Here is an 18,040-nt window from a genome sequence, read left to right as displayed (position 1 = left end):
TAAAACCAAGATAAAAACCTAAGTAGTAAGTTGCATAGCTTGTGCTCTTAACCACTCAGCTGTTATATTTCTAGATTAAAATGTCTGCAAAGGACATTCCATAAAAGCGCAGAAGAATAAAATCACCTCAAACCAACGGCAATTGTGAGTTAAATGTTTGATTTCACACAATTACAGTGGATCTATATGAAGCATAGTATGTTTTGTTCAACTTGTGGTTACAAATGTTTAGTTAGTAAAGTATCCTTTTCAACTCAGAGGTTTGATGATGCTTTTAGATCTTAAAGGGAAATAGTGCATGTTGATTTGATAACAGTACTTATTCTTTAAAATCCGCATCCAAATACTTTTCAGAAAGTCATTCAAAAACATACTTTTTCAAAACAAACTTGATAAAGGATGAAATGACCTAGGGTGCTTCCTAAACCTAACTTCTAAACTTGGTAACTGAGCATCATTAAATCCCCATGGTCTGGCTCATTGCCGGACCTACTCCCAATTCCAAACCAATCCTGGCCCCAAGAAGGAAGTTATAATAAAAAACCAATGAAAGATGCCCCCCTGGTTTGGCATAGAGATTCTCTATCTGTCCTTGGTACCCACTTCTCTATTAAATATTTCTACAAAGCAAAGCTCTCTATCTTCTGGTTCCTCAACAACTCGCGATCCTCCTTTGAAGCTCCATCTCTAGTGGATGAGTTCCTTACCTATTCCTCCAGTTTCTTAATGACTTGGTCAGTGATGCCTGGGTAACTGTGTTATTGTGCAAAGAGTGCTTGACTTTGAATTAGAAGGCCTGGATCTAACTCATAGATTTAATAATTCCTAACTGAGTAAACTTTAATGAGTTACTCAACACTCCTAATTCTCAGTTACTACATTTGCAAGATAATAGTACCACAATAATAGACTTAGTGTTCTTGAGTAAATGGTTAACACCTTGTTGGTGGAGTCTGTATCTGATGCATTTTTGTATCCCCAGCACCCATTCTATAGTTAGTGTCCAAAAGTGTATCCTGTATCCATACGTGAAAGAATGAATGGACAGTTTTCCTCCTGAGTCTGATTCTACCGAGAACAAAATTCCAGACTTAGCCAGGCTGTAATGTTCCATAGGCTCCTACGTCCTGGTAATACTCTGACATCTAAGATTAGATCAGTAGTGGTGCAAGTTTTTGGAGTTGGGGCCATCTCACAAGTAGTACAGAGTACTCAAGATGATCTGATATTTTCTGTTTTTTGGTTTTTATCTCCCAACTAATAATACAATCAAAGCTCAAGTATCATCATAAAATTTAAATTATGTTCTCATGTACAGCTTTTTTTCCCCCTATTAGACAATCAGCTACCACTAAAACCTCCAAGGCGATCCTCCACACAGACACTGATGGTTGAGCTGAAATACATGAGCAAACAGGCCCAGAGAAAAGTTCATCATTTTCCTACTAGATCACATCATTATGAGCTGGCAGGAAGTTAGGTCAGATATGGCCAACACCTGGAAAAATCACAGAGGCATCCAGATACTGCCATCCATGGCAGAAAACCAAAGACTAGAACTGAATTTCCTCTATACTACAACAATGAACAGTTGGATAAGGAGATAGCAGCTCTCATTAAGCTTGTGAGTGCATTATTGGAAGCTTGTCTGTCAGGACATGGCAACAATGTAGCACCAACATAGAGATGTAAATTCATGTCTCTGGAGCTGTCCTATCCGCACAATTACCTTAATGTGTCCCAGATTCGAACTCATCATTGATGTTCTCATTAGTTACTGGACTTATTCCACTAGTGCCACCAAACTACCACTCTCCAAGTCAAATGGCAGTGTCAAATCTCCACCAGCAAGCCCTGGAGTGTGTCCAGCCTTCAGAGGCTGAGGCCAATCTAATCAAAAGGCAACACTTTGGGGAAAGAGTTTGTCAGCAGAAAGGATGAAAAGATAATTCTACAGCTTTTATGATAATCTACAGAGAGGAAATGAACAGAATGATAGAACAAAATACCACAACTCCAATAAATACTTACTGAGAAATTGCATGTGCCAGTCATTGTTCTCAGTGATAACTGTGTATAAAAACATGACAATGCACAGCCTCTGCCTTCAAAAAAAAATTGCAATATAAAAGTAGTCTTATATAGAAAGTATAGAGGAAAATGCATTTATGAACTTCGAGGTTAAAAAATATATGTGAGAATCACAACTCTGACTCTTGCTCATGTCACAAGACAAATTATTTAAACATCCAAGCTTCAGTTTCCCCATCTATGTAGTGAATAATAGACATACTCTTTAGCAGATAGAAAAGTGAAAATAAGTTTGCTATGTGGATTAAAAATAAAATTGGGTTAAGTGAGTTCCAAATGAATTGATATATTAATGTAAATAGTAAATTATAATGTTGAAGGAGAAAATGTAAGAGAACATCGTTGTGATCTACAGTGCCGAAGAATGTTTATTAAGCATGAGGCAAAAACAAAAAACAAAAAACCACAAACCATAATAAAAAAAAAAAACGATGAATTACAATAATGTTACATTTAAGGATTTTAATTTAACAAGGACCAACAGAGAAAATGACAGATAACTGACTGAGAGAAAGTATTGGCAACATCTAACATCATCTAGAAACAAGGTCTAGAACTTATTAGAAATTTCCAAAAATTAACAAATACAGAAAACTCAATAAAAAAATGAAGTATGTGAACGAGCTATTCACAGGAGAAACTCAAATGAAAATAACTATATGAAAGAAATACTCAAATGTATTTGTAATTAGAGAAAGTAAAACAACAAAATATCACTTAAAATGGATCATATTTGAGAAAAAAAAGAAAATTGGATAATGCCACATGTAGAAGGAATTGAGAGAAACAGAATTCTCATGTGCTTTTGGTGGATATGAGACTTGCAGGTACAAGCACAATTGTACACTATAACTCAGCAATCCTGCTCCTAAGTATATTTCTCAGAGAAATTCTCACATTGAACCAGAAAGTGACACATTTACTTCTATGTTGTCTCTGGAGTGGGATAGAAGTGGTCCATGAAAAAAAAAAAAAGTAAATGATCATGAAATAGAACACAGCTATTAGAATGTTAGAATATTACATGCATTATATTAGTTGTTAGGATATTATACAACATTGAGCAATTTTTAAGACATAGGGCTGAGTAAAAAACATATCTACAGCCGAATACCTTTAAAATAAACCCATATAAATCAACAGTACATGCTTTATAAGGACACACAAAATTTAAGAACACACACCAAACATATAACGTTTGATAGCTAAAATAACCATTACATTAGTTAAAATAACCATTTTAGTCATCTTTGTATATCTAGAACTGAACACAATGGTCGGTACCCAGTAAATGTTTTGCAAGTAAATCAGTGATTTAATACAGAAAAGAAAGGATAGAGGAAATTGAAAGAGATTCCAAACCTCAGAGTGCATACAATAGAGGCCATTTGCTAAAATAATCTGTTTCTTAGGTTGGGAAACATCTGATTGATGGAGAAGATTGGTGACTTCAAGTTGGTACCTTTTATCTTTGAACGACTAATAAGGAGCTGGCAGGCAATCAAGGTCTACAACTCAGGAAGTATTTACATTTGGGTTTCAGCTCAAAAGATGACAGTTTTAGAAGTGAAAGAAGAAGAAATAAAGTAGCATGTAGAGAGGCAATAAGATGAAGCAATGAAACATATTAAATAGTACAAGATGGGGGAGGATGGTGTGTCCTTGAGAGGGAGAAAGAACAGGTGAGCAGAGAGAGAAAGATTGTTTAACAGTATCTGTGGATGGAAAAGGTGAAGTGGGATGGTTTGAGAGGGATAGATACAATAGTTACAGAGGTATATGGAGAATAAAAGGTTAAATTACATCTCGGTTTTGGGGAAAACCCCAAAACAAGCCTAGCTATTTGTTTCAAAATGCTTATTCTATTATTTGCTCTAAGTATTGAGGAGCAAATTTAAAATCGATAAATTTGGGAAGAGAGAGGAAGGGGCGGGGAGGAGAACCAGAGGGAGCACACATAAGTAGAAAGGTCAGATCAAACTAAAAATAAGAATGACAATCTCTAATCCCAAATCCATATGCAGAATTATCTAGAGGAGACTTCTGAGACCCAATAAATCCCCAAACAGCTTTAATTTAAAATGTCCTGAGAATCACTGTTCTTAATTTATTCCCTTGATTTCAAGCTGCTATCAACCAGAATCAGAAAGGTATCCAAGATAAGAATAAATTTAAGACCTACTATTACTGAGTTCAATCCTCCTGTTCTTGATCCACAGAGTGTAACAAATGTTTCTTCCAAAGGAGTAAAAAGGAAAAAAAAAAAAAAAAAAACTCTTCCACCTGTGCACTTGTAGGAGAGCCCACTGTTCTAAATGTCTTACTGCAGATAGCTTTTCTCCTAGGCAGGTTTATGCCACATGACTCATTGGCCATGTCTAAGAAATGTACCTATCTGACATTTGGAGATGATGCCCACTAGGTAGTCCTAACATAGTATCAACTATCTGCTGGATTGAAGGATTGCATTAAAGCAGTCATTTATTTTATTTTCATTTGCAGCTGGAGGCAGCACTGCATGGTGATTCAGGTGTGGAGTTCAAACTGCATAGGTATGAATCACAGCTCAGGCACTCACCAAATCTATGACAATATCCACTAATCTACCTTTGCCTCAGTTTCTTCATCTGTAAAATGGGGATAATAATATTGCCTACGTCATAGAGTTATTGGGGGATTGAGAAATGATACATGCAAACCAGTTAGAATAGTGTCATATAGAGGAAACACTGAATAAGTGTTATGTATTACTGACAACAAGGAGAAGGCATAAAAAAAATTTGTTTCAAGAAATTCATCTTTTTGGTTAGTGGCTAGGATTCAGGATCAGATAGAGCTTCTGGAAATCAGGAGATTAGAAGAAAGAAAACCACAATAATTTTGCCATACGCGCATGCACACACGTGTGCATGTGCGCGCACGCACACACACACACGCAAAAGAAAATGAAAACGAAAAAGGGGATGTTTGCTAGGGATATTACACAGAAAGAATATAGAGTGCTTAGAAACTTAACTGATATGGGTTTGGAGGGCAGGGGCAGACAAGTTGCTATCTCAAATTCAAAACAGTGTGAAAAAGAGAATGAAAATTTAATGACAAGTATGGGAATCAGGAGGAATAAGACAAAAATGTTACTTTTCTTTAGGGAATGGATTGATGGTAGGATGTTCTCTTGTTATGGTCAAACAGAAAATTTAATGTTTACCCAAAATTCATGCACATTGATGATTTATAGAATTTTATGAACTATCATGAAATAATAGAAAAATATGAAGAACATACATATTCGTTTCTGTCTACACAACAGAAGTTTGCCAATAACTGTTTTTAAACTAATGCTAGATTCATAAGGGGCTTTGAAGACCAACATCTCTTGCCCAAAATTCTAGCCCATAGTCTGTATAGGGAAGCAAGAAAGATGTCCTACCTAGGAATGTTCCTGAGCATCAGGTAAACAAAAGCTATAATTTGAGATGATACATTAAAAAGTGTCATCAGCAAGTAGCCGGCCCTCTAATGACCCACATTTCTCAAGAACCAGGAAATCCGGGACTTAAATTGAAAAGAAGAAGAAGAGTTGCTTCTGGCAACCACAATTGTCATGCTCAGTACTGCAAATTACCGGCATCCTTGAGGGAAGGGAATTAGTGAGAATTATACTGTAGTTAGAAAAAAATGTTTCTTTTTCTTAATGTAAACATAGACAGGATTGTTTCTAAAAATTTGCATTGTCTTTGAGATGAATGCATATGTGTTTTGTGTATGTTGAATACAACCAGTTACTCACTGAATATCAGGGGAAAAACAAAAACAAAAATAAAAACAGGAGACAAAGTGATACCTCAAGCTGACAGAGACCAAAGAGAAAAACTGTACTTATAAGGGTCAAGCCCATACTGGACTTCTATCTCATTCTTTGGGAAACTTCCTCCTGAGGTTTTTGGAGGCCTATGGTTTTGCCAGGTGGGGAGAGGAGACTTATTATAAGGAAAAACTCCGTATGCAGAAGGCGAGGTTATCATAAAGGGGAGCAAAATGGAGACTGTGAAGGTTGATTATGGAGACTTTCTCAGAAAGAAAAAAAGGGCAGACCTTATGAGTAAGGTGGCAATTAGGAAGTGAGGAATATCTACATAAAAATTTCCTGTAGATGGTTTAATTTAAAGGTTGTTTTTTTTTTCCCCTTGAACTTTGAGAATACATATTTAACATCAAACTTTTAATTGATTTTTCTATATTGTATTCTCTTCAGTTATCTCAACTTTTTAGTAAATCAATTATATTTGTAAGCCTCTGTGATTGTATTATGGGGAATTTATAAAAGGTCAGTAAAGAGAAGAGAGGAGTGGCCTGAACCAGATTACTCATTTAATAAGGCCAGCACAAAAGTAGCTCAACCGAGCAATACAGTGATCTCAAACAGCCACTTGGTGACTGGCAGCAGCAGAGTGAATGGAATTCAAAGGGAGCTAGCTGGGAAGCTCTGATAGGAGCATGATTGTTTTGGAAAAGTATTGCCATGGATAACAACTTGGGAACAGAAGTGAAATGACTGCTGTTTTTCCAAAATATATAAGGGAAGATTGTTTTGAAGTTATACATTAGATGGAAGAATAGAGAAGTTAATAATTGATTAATATAAGAATGTGACTATCATATATAGCCATTATTTCTCTCTCACTGCAACACACATTCTTGAATAATATATTCCAAAGCTTTTGGGATTTTCCCAATTAAAAAATTCTTCCACAGCAAATTATATCGTTTTAATATTTGTAATGTAGATAGCATATTAACAACTTCATCCTGATGTTTTCAAGGTTAAATAAGACCATGTATTAGGCACAGACATGGCAGTTGGAATAGACTCACTCATCACTAAGAGACTCAAACTCCCATACATCCATCCCTTCATGATTGATTTCCAAACAGTTTCTCAAGAAAGTTAGAAATTTCTAGGGAATGCAGATCTTTAGGATTGATCATTCTATTAGGTTATACTATGGTAGCCTCGGGAATATTATAGTAGACTAGGTTATGCTATGGTAGTCCATATCTCAATTACTTAACATAACAAAAAGTTTATTTTTTATTCATGCAAATCTTGCTACAGGACAGTTGTTCCAGGTGGCTCTCCTCCATATGAGAACTCTGTGATACAAGCTGCTTTAATCTGTTCATAATACCATGTCTACACAGAGACTCCCCATAGCCACCATACAGTGGAAAGGTGAGAGTAGGTCTCACACTAACAATTAAATACTTTAAATAAGAAGGACATACACACGTTCTGCTCCTAACCAGTTGACCAAAAGAATTCAAATTAATTTGCTCAATTGAAAAGGAGACTGGAGAATGCAGTCTTCTGTATGCCTAGAAGAAGAGAACTAGATGTCTACCAAACCTATAAACAGACTATATCATGATATTTTTTAGTCCACAAGTGAAAAGAATATGCTCTGTTCTTTCGAGTCCTATGAGGTGAAAACTACATCCTTGAGTTCTTGAGCACCTACTTAGAATTCTGTTTACTTAGTGGTAAATTCCTTATTACTATAGGGCGTGATTGGATAATAAGATTGAGAGGCATGTTGAAACTGAGATGTGATAATCTGATAACTAATTGATCTAAACGATATTTAACAAATATTTAAATCCTAAGATAGACATATGAAAAGATGATAGATAAATAGATAGATAGATATAGATAGATGATAGAAAAAAGGATAGATGATAGATGATAGATGATAGAAGAAAGATAAGGGAGGGAGGGAGAAAGGAAAGGAAGGAAGGAAGGAAGGAAGGAAGGAAGGAAGGAAGGAAGGAAGGAAGGAAGGAAGGAAAGAAGGGAAGGGGAGAGAGAGGAAAGAAATGGATCAATTGAAAAGTAAGTAGTTTTTTTTACATGTGATTTTAATAAATCTAACTGGTACTAATAATTTTTTTAAAAACATGGATTTCAATTCAATATTAGAAAAAAGCTTTCAAACTGTCAAAAAGTTCAGAATAAATTGGGTGGCCTTGAAATATAGTAAGTGGCTCATTCTCGAAAGTATTAGCACAGCTTTTTGTGTGTGACAACTTTGAAGGAAGCTGTTAACGAGCATCAAATTTTTAGGTATGGAGGGGTATGGCAGAAAGTTCGGATGGAGAGATGAAGTATAGTGCTAGGAGTCCTTTTAGTATATTTCTGCAAAACCTCTATAAAATGTCATATGAAGGAAATATTTTTTAAAAAATCTTAAATATTAAAGTCATTTTACTATTATTTGTTTCATGTAATGTAAGGATTCAGTTGTTAAGCTAGAAATAAATTTAAGATAAATATATATTTGTATCTTTATGGCAGAATTAGACTATAATTGATGTCAATTGTTTTTCTTCCTAAGGATTTCCTATGCACTCTGCATCTTTTAACAAGACACATTAGGTTAACAGATGACACTGATATATATTTCAAAAAAAATGTATATACCATCAGCATATTTCAGGCCTTTAAGTTTTTGTTTGCATTTGAAGAGATAAGTGTAACTCCCCTATGCTGAGAACACCAATTGAATTAATGATTCTGAAATCATATAAGCTATTGCCATATTACAATTGAGTAAGACAAAATTCAAAGCAGTTTAGGTAACATAAAATACTGAATAATCATGAAAATTAGTGGATTGTGAAATGAATGACCACCTACCGTCACCAATGAAGCTGGCCCAAGACTCCCCAGTTTATTAAAGAAGGCATAAAGTATATGAGAGTGAAAGAATTTACAATGCCTGAAGCTCAAATACACTCACTCAATTGTTTTCTTGATGCTGTTCGCAAACTATTACAACAGAACATTATCTATTTTACTGGTCATTTGAGTTTTTTGCATCAAATAAATCTCTACATTGCTTCATGCTCAGCTTTGCTCTTTCATCATTTAAATCATGCAGCTTGAATTTGGACTGACTCATAATCTGAAGCTCCTGGATATTTAAATCTTATCACTGATGTCATGTTAGATTTCCAGACAGTTGGCTAAATTAATTCTACTCACCTCATTCTTCACCTCCCCAACTGAATCATAGTGGTATCCATGGGGAAGAATCTCTTGCACCATACTGTGCCCATTTTCCAAATTGTACTAAACTAAAAGTTATATACTATGCTTTGATGGATCCTAGACAATAAAAAGTATTCTGATATTATGTGCATAGAATCTAGGGTACCATGTCAACATGACAAATACTAAATGAAAGAAACAATACTGGCTCCTCAACTAGTCAGGGCTACATTTGTAGAGTTTCATTGTCCCAGTAAGATTGCTTTTAGCTACAAGCAACAGAATGGTCATCCAAGAGTATTAAACAAAAAGTGCATTTAAAAGAAACCTTGGGTCAGGTAGAAAGAGGTCATAAGCAATGGCTTAACATAACAAGATGCTGGATTGGTTTCTCTTCTATTTTTTTCCTTTGATGCTATAAAATGTCTGCAGAAGCTCAAGCTGGTATCTTCCTACATCTTATTGGCCAGAACTGGCTCCATGACCACCCATAATGCATGATAGAATAGGAGAGCGTCTACCATTTTCAGTCATTGGACATAGCATCACCAGTTAGAAAGACAGAAAGACGGGAAAGAGGAAGGACTATTGTGGTGCAACCAACAGTGCCCACCACAACGTGTAACTCTGCTTTTATTATAAGAGAAATCAGAAGGGTGACAGTCTTAAATTAGCCCAGTATATGTCAATGGTAAGTAAATTCTGCATTGTCATTTTACTTATGTAGACATAGATGAGGAAAAAGATTTTATGCTGTTTATTTTCAGCCTGGGAATCTAGTGGACTGTGGGGTCCAGGAAATGGAACCATTTATCAGAGTTTTTATAGCTTCTCATATTAAAAAAAAATTACCAGGGAGAAACATTGTTAGAAAATAACCTTTAAGCACCAAGCACTGTAAAAAGTAGACATGAAATTTAAAACCCAGAGAGAAAAATACTATTCATAAAAATTGAACCCAGATCAACTTGTGTAGGACATAATAGGTAGAGGCAGGAGAAAGACTAAAAAAGAAAAGTACAATTAATAGTCACATATCAAGTAATAAAGACAGTAGAGTAAAACTGAAAAGTCTTCTGAGAGGAAGGAGGGAACATACAAAGCATAGTGGGCCATGGGAGATCGACCATTGACAGGTCACATCAGCCTCAGGCCCACACTTAGGAAAGAAGCAGATGCAAATGTCAACTAAAGAAAAGACGGTATTGAAATCTTCCATAGGCAGAAATTCATTTTATTGCTGGTGGAGAGCCAATTACCTAGTACTACTGCAAACAGCAGCCTGTTCAATCATCTTCCCATATGCACAGGCAGATGAGGACCACATGAGCCAGCCCTCACAATTCCTGTCCCTTGGCGTTCATACTTTGTATGATTTCCTCCAGGAGTACGGGTAGAACTGATGACTTACTTCTAGTACATAGAAAATGGCAAAAGTGAAGGGATTTCGCAGAAGTAATTAGTTCTCAAATCGGTTGATTCTGAGTTCATCAAATTAGAGATGATCCAGGCAAGTCTTGACTTAATAAAGTAAAAGCCCTCATTGCATGGAACTACATATGGCCTCTAGGAAGTGAGTGGAGGTGGCCTCCTGGCAACAGCCAACAAAAAGCAGGGGCCGTCCCTCATATAGCCACAAAGAAATAAATTCTGCTAACAACTTGAATGAGCTTGAAGGGAATTTCTCCCCTAGTTTGGCCTCCAGTTGAAAATATAGCCCAGCCAACACCTTGAGGACAGCTTTGTAAGATCCTGGGCAGAGAACCGACTAAGCTATGCTCAGACTCCTGATCCATGGAAACCGTAAGATTAATAAGTATGTTATTTTATGCTTCTAAGATAGTGTAATTTTTTTTACAGCAATAGAAAAGTAACACACTGTGTTTATTCATCTATTATCTCTTTTCTACTATTTAACATTTATTCTATTTTCTCACTGCAGATCTTTGAGTTAATAGTAAATACTTTCATTGTTTCCCCTAAAACAAACAGGTTGATATTGTAATAGGTAAAATAAAGCTGAAAAGCAGATAGTTGTGGAGATAATAGAGAGAAGGGAGCCTCAGTTAGTAATAATAGCTACCATTTACTGAGCATTTACTATATGCTATATGTGCTATGAGCATTTACACTAATACTTTTTTTGCTTTACATACATATTTGAACTCACTAAAATAAGGCAGGTACTATTAGCTCCATTTTACAGATGACTATTTTTACAGAAACTGAGGTACAAAGAGTTTGAGAAACTTGTCTAAGTTTACCCAACTGGTAACTCATGAAATTAACTTGTTTAAGTTTAGGTATTGTGGCCCAGAGCCTGTATTCTTAGTCACTAAGATTTGTTCTTTCTCAGGAGAAATAGATAGTCATGCTTTAACCATACCTAATAAGATAAAGACATCAGTCCGTAAATACCTACTTGTATGTGGATCATTGATAAATGATTGTCAGAAATATTCTTCCACAGAGGTTTTGCCCTGATGGGTCATTCTAGAACTGACTTAGTTTTCTTCCTCCATGGCATTTTATCTTTACCTCATATCCATCTAACTCTGTGAGACATTCATTAAAAATATACTTTAAAATGTTACATTTTTAAAAGCCACAAAATGCAAAAACTTCAGTCTACATGTTCATCTCAGGCTAGACAGGGAGGTGATGTGCTATAGTGGAAAGAGAACTGGATAGGGATACAGACAAATGAGTTAAGTGTTGCTAAAAAAAAAAAATCTAGTCTCTCTGGATTTTCATTATATAATCTATAAAATGGGTTAATACTATCATATCACAAAGCTGCTGTGAGCACCAAATGAAAAAGGAAGGAATGGGAACAAGATTAAGAGATTTACAAACTGTAAAATTCTGCAAAAATAGACATGGTTAGACTATTGTTAGAGGAGTGAGAACAGAACATCATTTTCTCTGTATTGTGCAGAATAATCTGGAAGAGATAAAAGTTGAAGATCCGTAAGAAAGCTTCTGAGCATAAGATTTTTACATTTAAAATTCACTTGAGAAATAAAGAAATAGTACTACTCTTTTATCAAGATGAGACTTCTAGTCATAGTACAGATACAATATTGAAGTACTAGATATTCAGGGTTGGTTTTTTGGGACAATTCCATTATTTTTTCAACCTGTTACGTCACAGGAGATGTTTAAATGGTGAAAAGAAAAATTGTATCTTGAGGTTATCATAACTACCTTTCTTGTTTTCTGAGATTGCATGTGTATATCTATTTAACCCCTAGAAAGAGGGGATGAAATGAAGGCATCTTGGGTGTATCATGAGAGCGTTTTCTAAAAGGCAACATTTATTTTCAAGTGTTTAGATTACCGAGACAAGGATTTCTCTCCAACGTACAATTCATCATCCTCCTTACTCACTGTAAAATCAATCTGTTCTGTTTGTATGACATAAACAACAAGTCATTTCTCAGGAATGAGGCAGACCATATGTGAAGGTGTTTTGGAAAAGCACAATAGGGAATACGCCAATCAAAGTAGCATCTGCATTTTATTTCAATGTCAAATCACATGTGTGTTATAAAAAGAAAAGTGTATCATTTTATTAAAGAATAACTTTCCTGTTATGATGTTTATAGTTAACTCATACCTTCCCTAAGCAACAAATTCAGGTCAGCCTCATAAATTACTGGCTGAGAACACACAAAGATCTCACTCTGTGTGGCCAGCAACATGTGCATTTTGCAAACATCTTCGCAGCTGCGCACTCCCCACCCCCATGGCGGGAGGAAGCATATTAATCCACTATGTGCATTTTCCCAAGAATCAGCACTTCCTCATCAATGTATTGCTAAATGTCAAAGCAGCTTGCAATTGATAGAAACAGCAGACTATAATGCAACTAGCTGAGTTCTAGGAAGAATTTATTTTTTATAATCAGGACTGGATTCAGATGAAAAGAAAGTGGGTTCTAGACCCATTTCCATTACTTATTAGCTATATGACCCTCAGGCAAGTCCCTTAACTTCTATAGGTCTCAGTTTTACACTTGTATAAACTGACAGGGCTAAACTAAATAATCCCCAAGATCCCTTTCAGCTCCCAAAGTGTGTGATTCTCTGGTCCCTAACCACTTACCCATCCAGTCGTATTTGAATAGTAGTGGAAACATTTTAAGATTGTCTTGTTACTGAATCTTCTCCCCAATTGGGAGTTAGATACCTCTGAAAACTGTGTTAACTTCTTTAAACCACTGGAGCGATATCTAGTGTCTTTAAGCAGTCATTAGCACTACTTCCAGAGGAATTTAACACATAATCTAGCTTACTTCTTTGGAGAAATCACTGTGCAAAGATTAAGGTGCTGCATTAGAAAGCAGGGAACCCAATTCATTGCACAGACAATGAGATTTTATAGCTCTGTTTACCCAGGCAAATGAGTGGTTATTTATGTAATTAACTAAATGGACATTGTAAATTTTCTCACTGAAGTCTTTTCCTTCATAGAAAAATAAATAAAATTAAAATTTCCCAATGGATAATGTCTGTTTCGAAGTGAAATACATGTTCTCATGTACGCATATAATTTTACCCATATAGATTCGTCATTAATGTGAATTTGAGGTAGTCTCCCTGATGCACCTTTTATTAGTTTTCCTTTGTATGGAACAGAATATATGTGTCACCTAAAAAGCAGCAATGAGGCTCCTATATCTATTTGTTTCAAATAGGCTGTAAATGACAAATATTAACAGGAGGAGGTAGAGGGAGTAGGGCTGGTAAAAGGGTGGCCATCGCCACAGGGGGTATCAACCTTAAATCATTTCAGCTCAAGACTGTAGAGAGGAGAAAGAATTTCTATTGCCAAGTAACAAAATGTAAAATCCTAGAAAATGGCTTGGGCAGCCTGGTTCAGATCAAGTGTCCAGCTCTGAACCAATCATAGTGGTCATAAAAATGTAATACACATAACAGTCCAAACCCTTGGGGGTATGTAGGTACCTATGTATGTATGGGTGGGGGAGTCTTTCATCAGAAAAGTGGATATGTGCCGAAAGAATTCTTCGTGAGGAAACAAGCTCAATAGGTAGAAACAATAGCCACCATAGGCCCAGGACACCTAGGTTTAAATTTTATGCCATTGATTTTTTTTCTCCAGCTCTTTCTTCTGGAAATGTCAATATTCTTATTTTACCCTCATTTTTCATGTATTAATAAATATTTATTAAGTGTTAGCAATTTATCAATCATATAGATAGGCCAGAAAGACTGACTTATTCTCCACCCCTATTAAATTTATTAAATGTACAGTCTAATGGAGAAGGGGTACTGTCAAACACCTAATCACCATGTGTTGAAAGGCACAAAGAAGATGTACAGGGCATAACAGGAACTTATAATAGACAGAGCCAAACACTGTGCACCCAAAAGAGTGATAACGAAAATAAAGCATCTACCACGAAAGTATCGAAGCATATCTTGGAGAGCTCATGTTATCTAAAATATAAGTAATAGCCATTCTATTACACTATCATATATTTCAAAGGAAAAATGTAAACATCCTGTGGCTCAGAAAAGATAGTTGTGATGCAAACCCTACCAGGAACAGCCAAGAGGACTCTTGCCTCTGATCACATGACACTGTTGGCAGCAGGCCCGCGCGAGAGAGAGTGGATCTGGAATAGTGTTCTCTTTCACACACTCAGAGGCAATTCAGTAGGATATCTTTCTTGTTGAGAAAATGTAACAGTCTAAAAATTATATTTTGGGAGCTTTTGAAAAGATAATTGGCAGCTGCAAATGAGATAAACTTACATTAGACTAGCTAGAAGTCCTATGCATTTTTTAAAATTGAAATCTGTGACTTACTGAAATTTAACAATCTACCAAATTTTCCAAAATCAATATGTTCAAATGAGGTATGGATGGGTAGGGAGTAAGGAGAGATAGAACAAATAAGAGAGAAAGAAAATGCATGCATTTAAGTTTGCTGCACTGGAGCACATAGTTCCCACACTCATATAAATCTTTGAAGCTGAGTAGTACAGTATTCTGTGTTAAATGCATTTTATGGGAATTTGAGGAGGATTTAGGTAAAGGCTGCCCCAATAAATGATTTACCAGCTCTAATAAAACATCAAGGAAATTGTTCAGATTGTATGTCAGAGCATTTAAAACAAGTTTATAGAGGTCTCAGCAGCCCCCATATCCTCAAATCTGGTTTAAAAAGAAATGTTTACAGTGGTTAATTATCCTATATTACTTTTTTTAAATGGTAGCAATCTCAAGAGAAGTAAGAGAGTGGAAGTAAATAAATATGTATGACAGTCAAGGGGGTTGGGCAGAGAGAGAGAGAGAGAAAGAGAGAGAAGCTGACTGATCACTCGTTTGTCCTTTTATTCAATAATTCAATAAATATTTACTGATTGCTTATTATAAATCAGGATCAGGATTCTGTAGTTAGGGCTCACAGACTCAGGAGTGAGCAGACAAGCCTGCCTATTGCTTTTGTTTAGTGAGAGAACACAGAAATAAGCAAATAAATAAAATAAATATGAAAGCAACTTAAATTGTGATAAGTATTTTAAAATAAATAAGCAAGGTGATGAGAAAGTAAATAATCAGAACTGGGTACTACTTTATGTAGGATAATTAGGAAAAGACTCTCTGGGGAGGTGAAACTGATGCTGAGACCAACAATATGTGCAGCCAAACATACTACTGAGAGAACTGAGAGAACATTCCAGACAAAGGAGACATCACGTGTGAAAGCCCTGATGTGATAGAGCTTGATGTGTTAGAAGAACAAAAAGTGAGAAATCATTCTAGGGTGACCTATGCTCTCTATTTTAACCTTTGAAAAAGACATTTACCTTAAAATGTAATATGTTGATGTGAATATTATTGGTTGCCTTCATTAAAATGTACATCTACCAATCGCTGTACAGGCTATCTTATATGCATTATCTCTCAATTTTCATGATATAGATATTATTATTTCAGTTTGATACAGGCCAAAGCAGCCTAAGAGAGTTTAAGCAAATTATTCAAGGTTATAGATCACTGGCAAAACCAGAATTCATACTTGGGTCTATCTATAAAGCCTACAGTCTTTCATTTCTTTTAGCTTGTTTGTTTTGTTTGACAAATATTTGTTGAACCCTATGCTAAAAGCTGTGCACACAAAAATGAATGAAGAAAAATGCAGTAGGTTGTTTCTAAAGATGGCCGGACAATATATTTTATCCCAACATGCTCTTTAGCAAGGTCACATTTCTACTCTGACATCAAGAGGTGGAGTCTATTCTTCCCCTCTCTGGCCCTGTGACTTACTTTGACCAACAAAATATGGAAGAAGTCACTGTGTAACTTTGAAGGCTTGCCCTTGAGATACCTGCATCTTCCACCCTCTCTTCTTGAAAGGATGCTACTTGGAACCATGCTGTGAGGAAGCCCAAGCATCAGCAGAGAGAGGCACATGTGGAAAAGTGAGGATCTAAATTGAGAGCAAAAACTGAGGCCCCAGATCTACAGTCCCAAGTAAGGCAACCCAGCAAGACCCAGTTATGTGAGCAGTCTCAGCTGAAGCCTCAAACGTGGTGGAGCAGAGACAAGCTTTCCATAATGTGTCCTGCCTGAATTTCCAACCCATATAATTGTGAGCAAATGAGACAGTTGTTTAAAGCCACTAAGCCTTCAGTGATTCATCGTGCAGCAATAAAAAACCAAAACATGCGAGAAACATGGCTCAGTGAAGGAGATAAGCATGTAAGCATCTTTAAGATAATGTGTGTCATGAGAGAAAAACAGAGAGGCATCTTAAATCTGTATAGAGCAAGGATGAGCATACTTACTTGGTAAAGATCTAAACAGTAAATATTCTAGACTTTGTAGGCTGTGTTTGTTTTTGTTTGTTTGTTTGTTTGTTTTTTGCTTTAACTTAATTCTGGGGGAAAACAGCCAAAGACAATATGTAACCAAGTGAGTGTGTCTGAGTTCCATTTAAACTGTTTTTACTAAGAAAAATGGAGGATGGAATTTTGCCTGGGAACTCTACTTGCCAATCCCTGGACTTGACTTAGAGCATAAGGAAAAAAGCTTACTAAAAGAATAATGCTTTAGAGTTGCATTTTAAAGGATCTATCAGAAACGGAGCTCTGAGAAACTCTTAAACTTTTTGATTCTGTTTGTAAAATAATAATGACACTGTGAAATTGCATACACTGGACTCTGAAAGATCACCTCAACAGAGGTAGGGAGGCCAACAGAGAGCTGAGTCATCAGAGAAAACCTACAAGGTACCAGGGACAAACGGAGAATCTGGGAGCCTGAGAGCTTAATTGAGTGCTTCCCCAGTCCAGGAGAACTTGGAAAAGGGATCAAGACTTAGTACATGACTGAACAGAAGCTTCATCTCTCTCATTGGCACACCATAGTCGGTACCTGGTATCTGCTCGGGTAGTTATTTTACTGAATGAAATTTAGTGTGTACTTGTTCAGGGATGTTGTCTTTTCTTTTTTTTACTTGAAAATTGCATTTACTGTATATTTTTTCCTTTCTAGAAGAGGAATGCATATTTCATGTCTTCTGGGCTCTTTGGCTACTCTTCCTGCCTGACGTTCCTTAAGCACAGACTTATATCTCTTGATCCAGAGAACAATTCAGTGTTTAGCCTGGAGACTACACTTCGGCTGCTACAGAAAAGCATTGGTGAAAATATTTAGGCTTTTAAATTTAAGCAAAAACCAGTAGGACTGCAGAAAAATGTTACTGAATAAAGAAAACTTGAGCTGATATCATGTCTTCTCAATGGTGGTTTTAGGATGGAAGAATAAAAGAAAATTCTTTGGGAACCAAGTAATAAGGCAGATAAGTATCCAGTGGGAAAACCATTTAGGGTATGAATCTTGAGGTAGGTAAGGAGGCAGTGGT

General features: G+C 36.1%; 1 protein-coding gene across 1 annotated transcript in view; it reads right to left on the bottom strand.

Annotated features, from left to right (window-relative positions):
* OFCC1 (orofacial cleft 1 candidate 1) overlaps positions 1-18,040 on the bottom strand; it is a 274,965-nt gene that overhangs the window by 106,185 nt on the left and 150,740 nt on the right. The gene's annotated exons all lie outside the window — the stretch shown is intronic.

Source organism: Rousettus aegyptiacus, unplaced genomic scaffold (assembly GCF_014176215.1).
Source record: "Rousettus aegyptiacus isolate mRouAeg1 unplaced genomic scaffold, mRouAeg1.p scaffold_m13_p_1, whole genome shotgun sequence".
Classification (NCBI taxonomy): Eukaryota; Metazoa; Chordata; class Mammalia; order Chiroptera; family Pteropodidae; genus Rousettus; species Rousettus aegyptiacus.
Note: the sequence above shows the minus strand (reverse complement) of the source record. Positions and strands in the feature narration are given on the sequence as shown.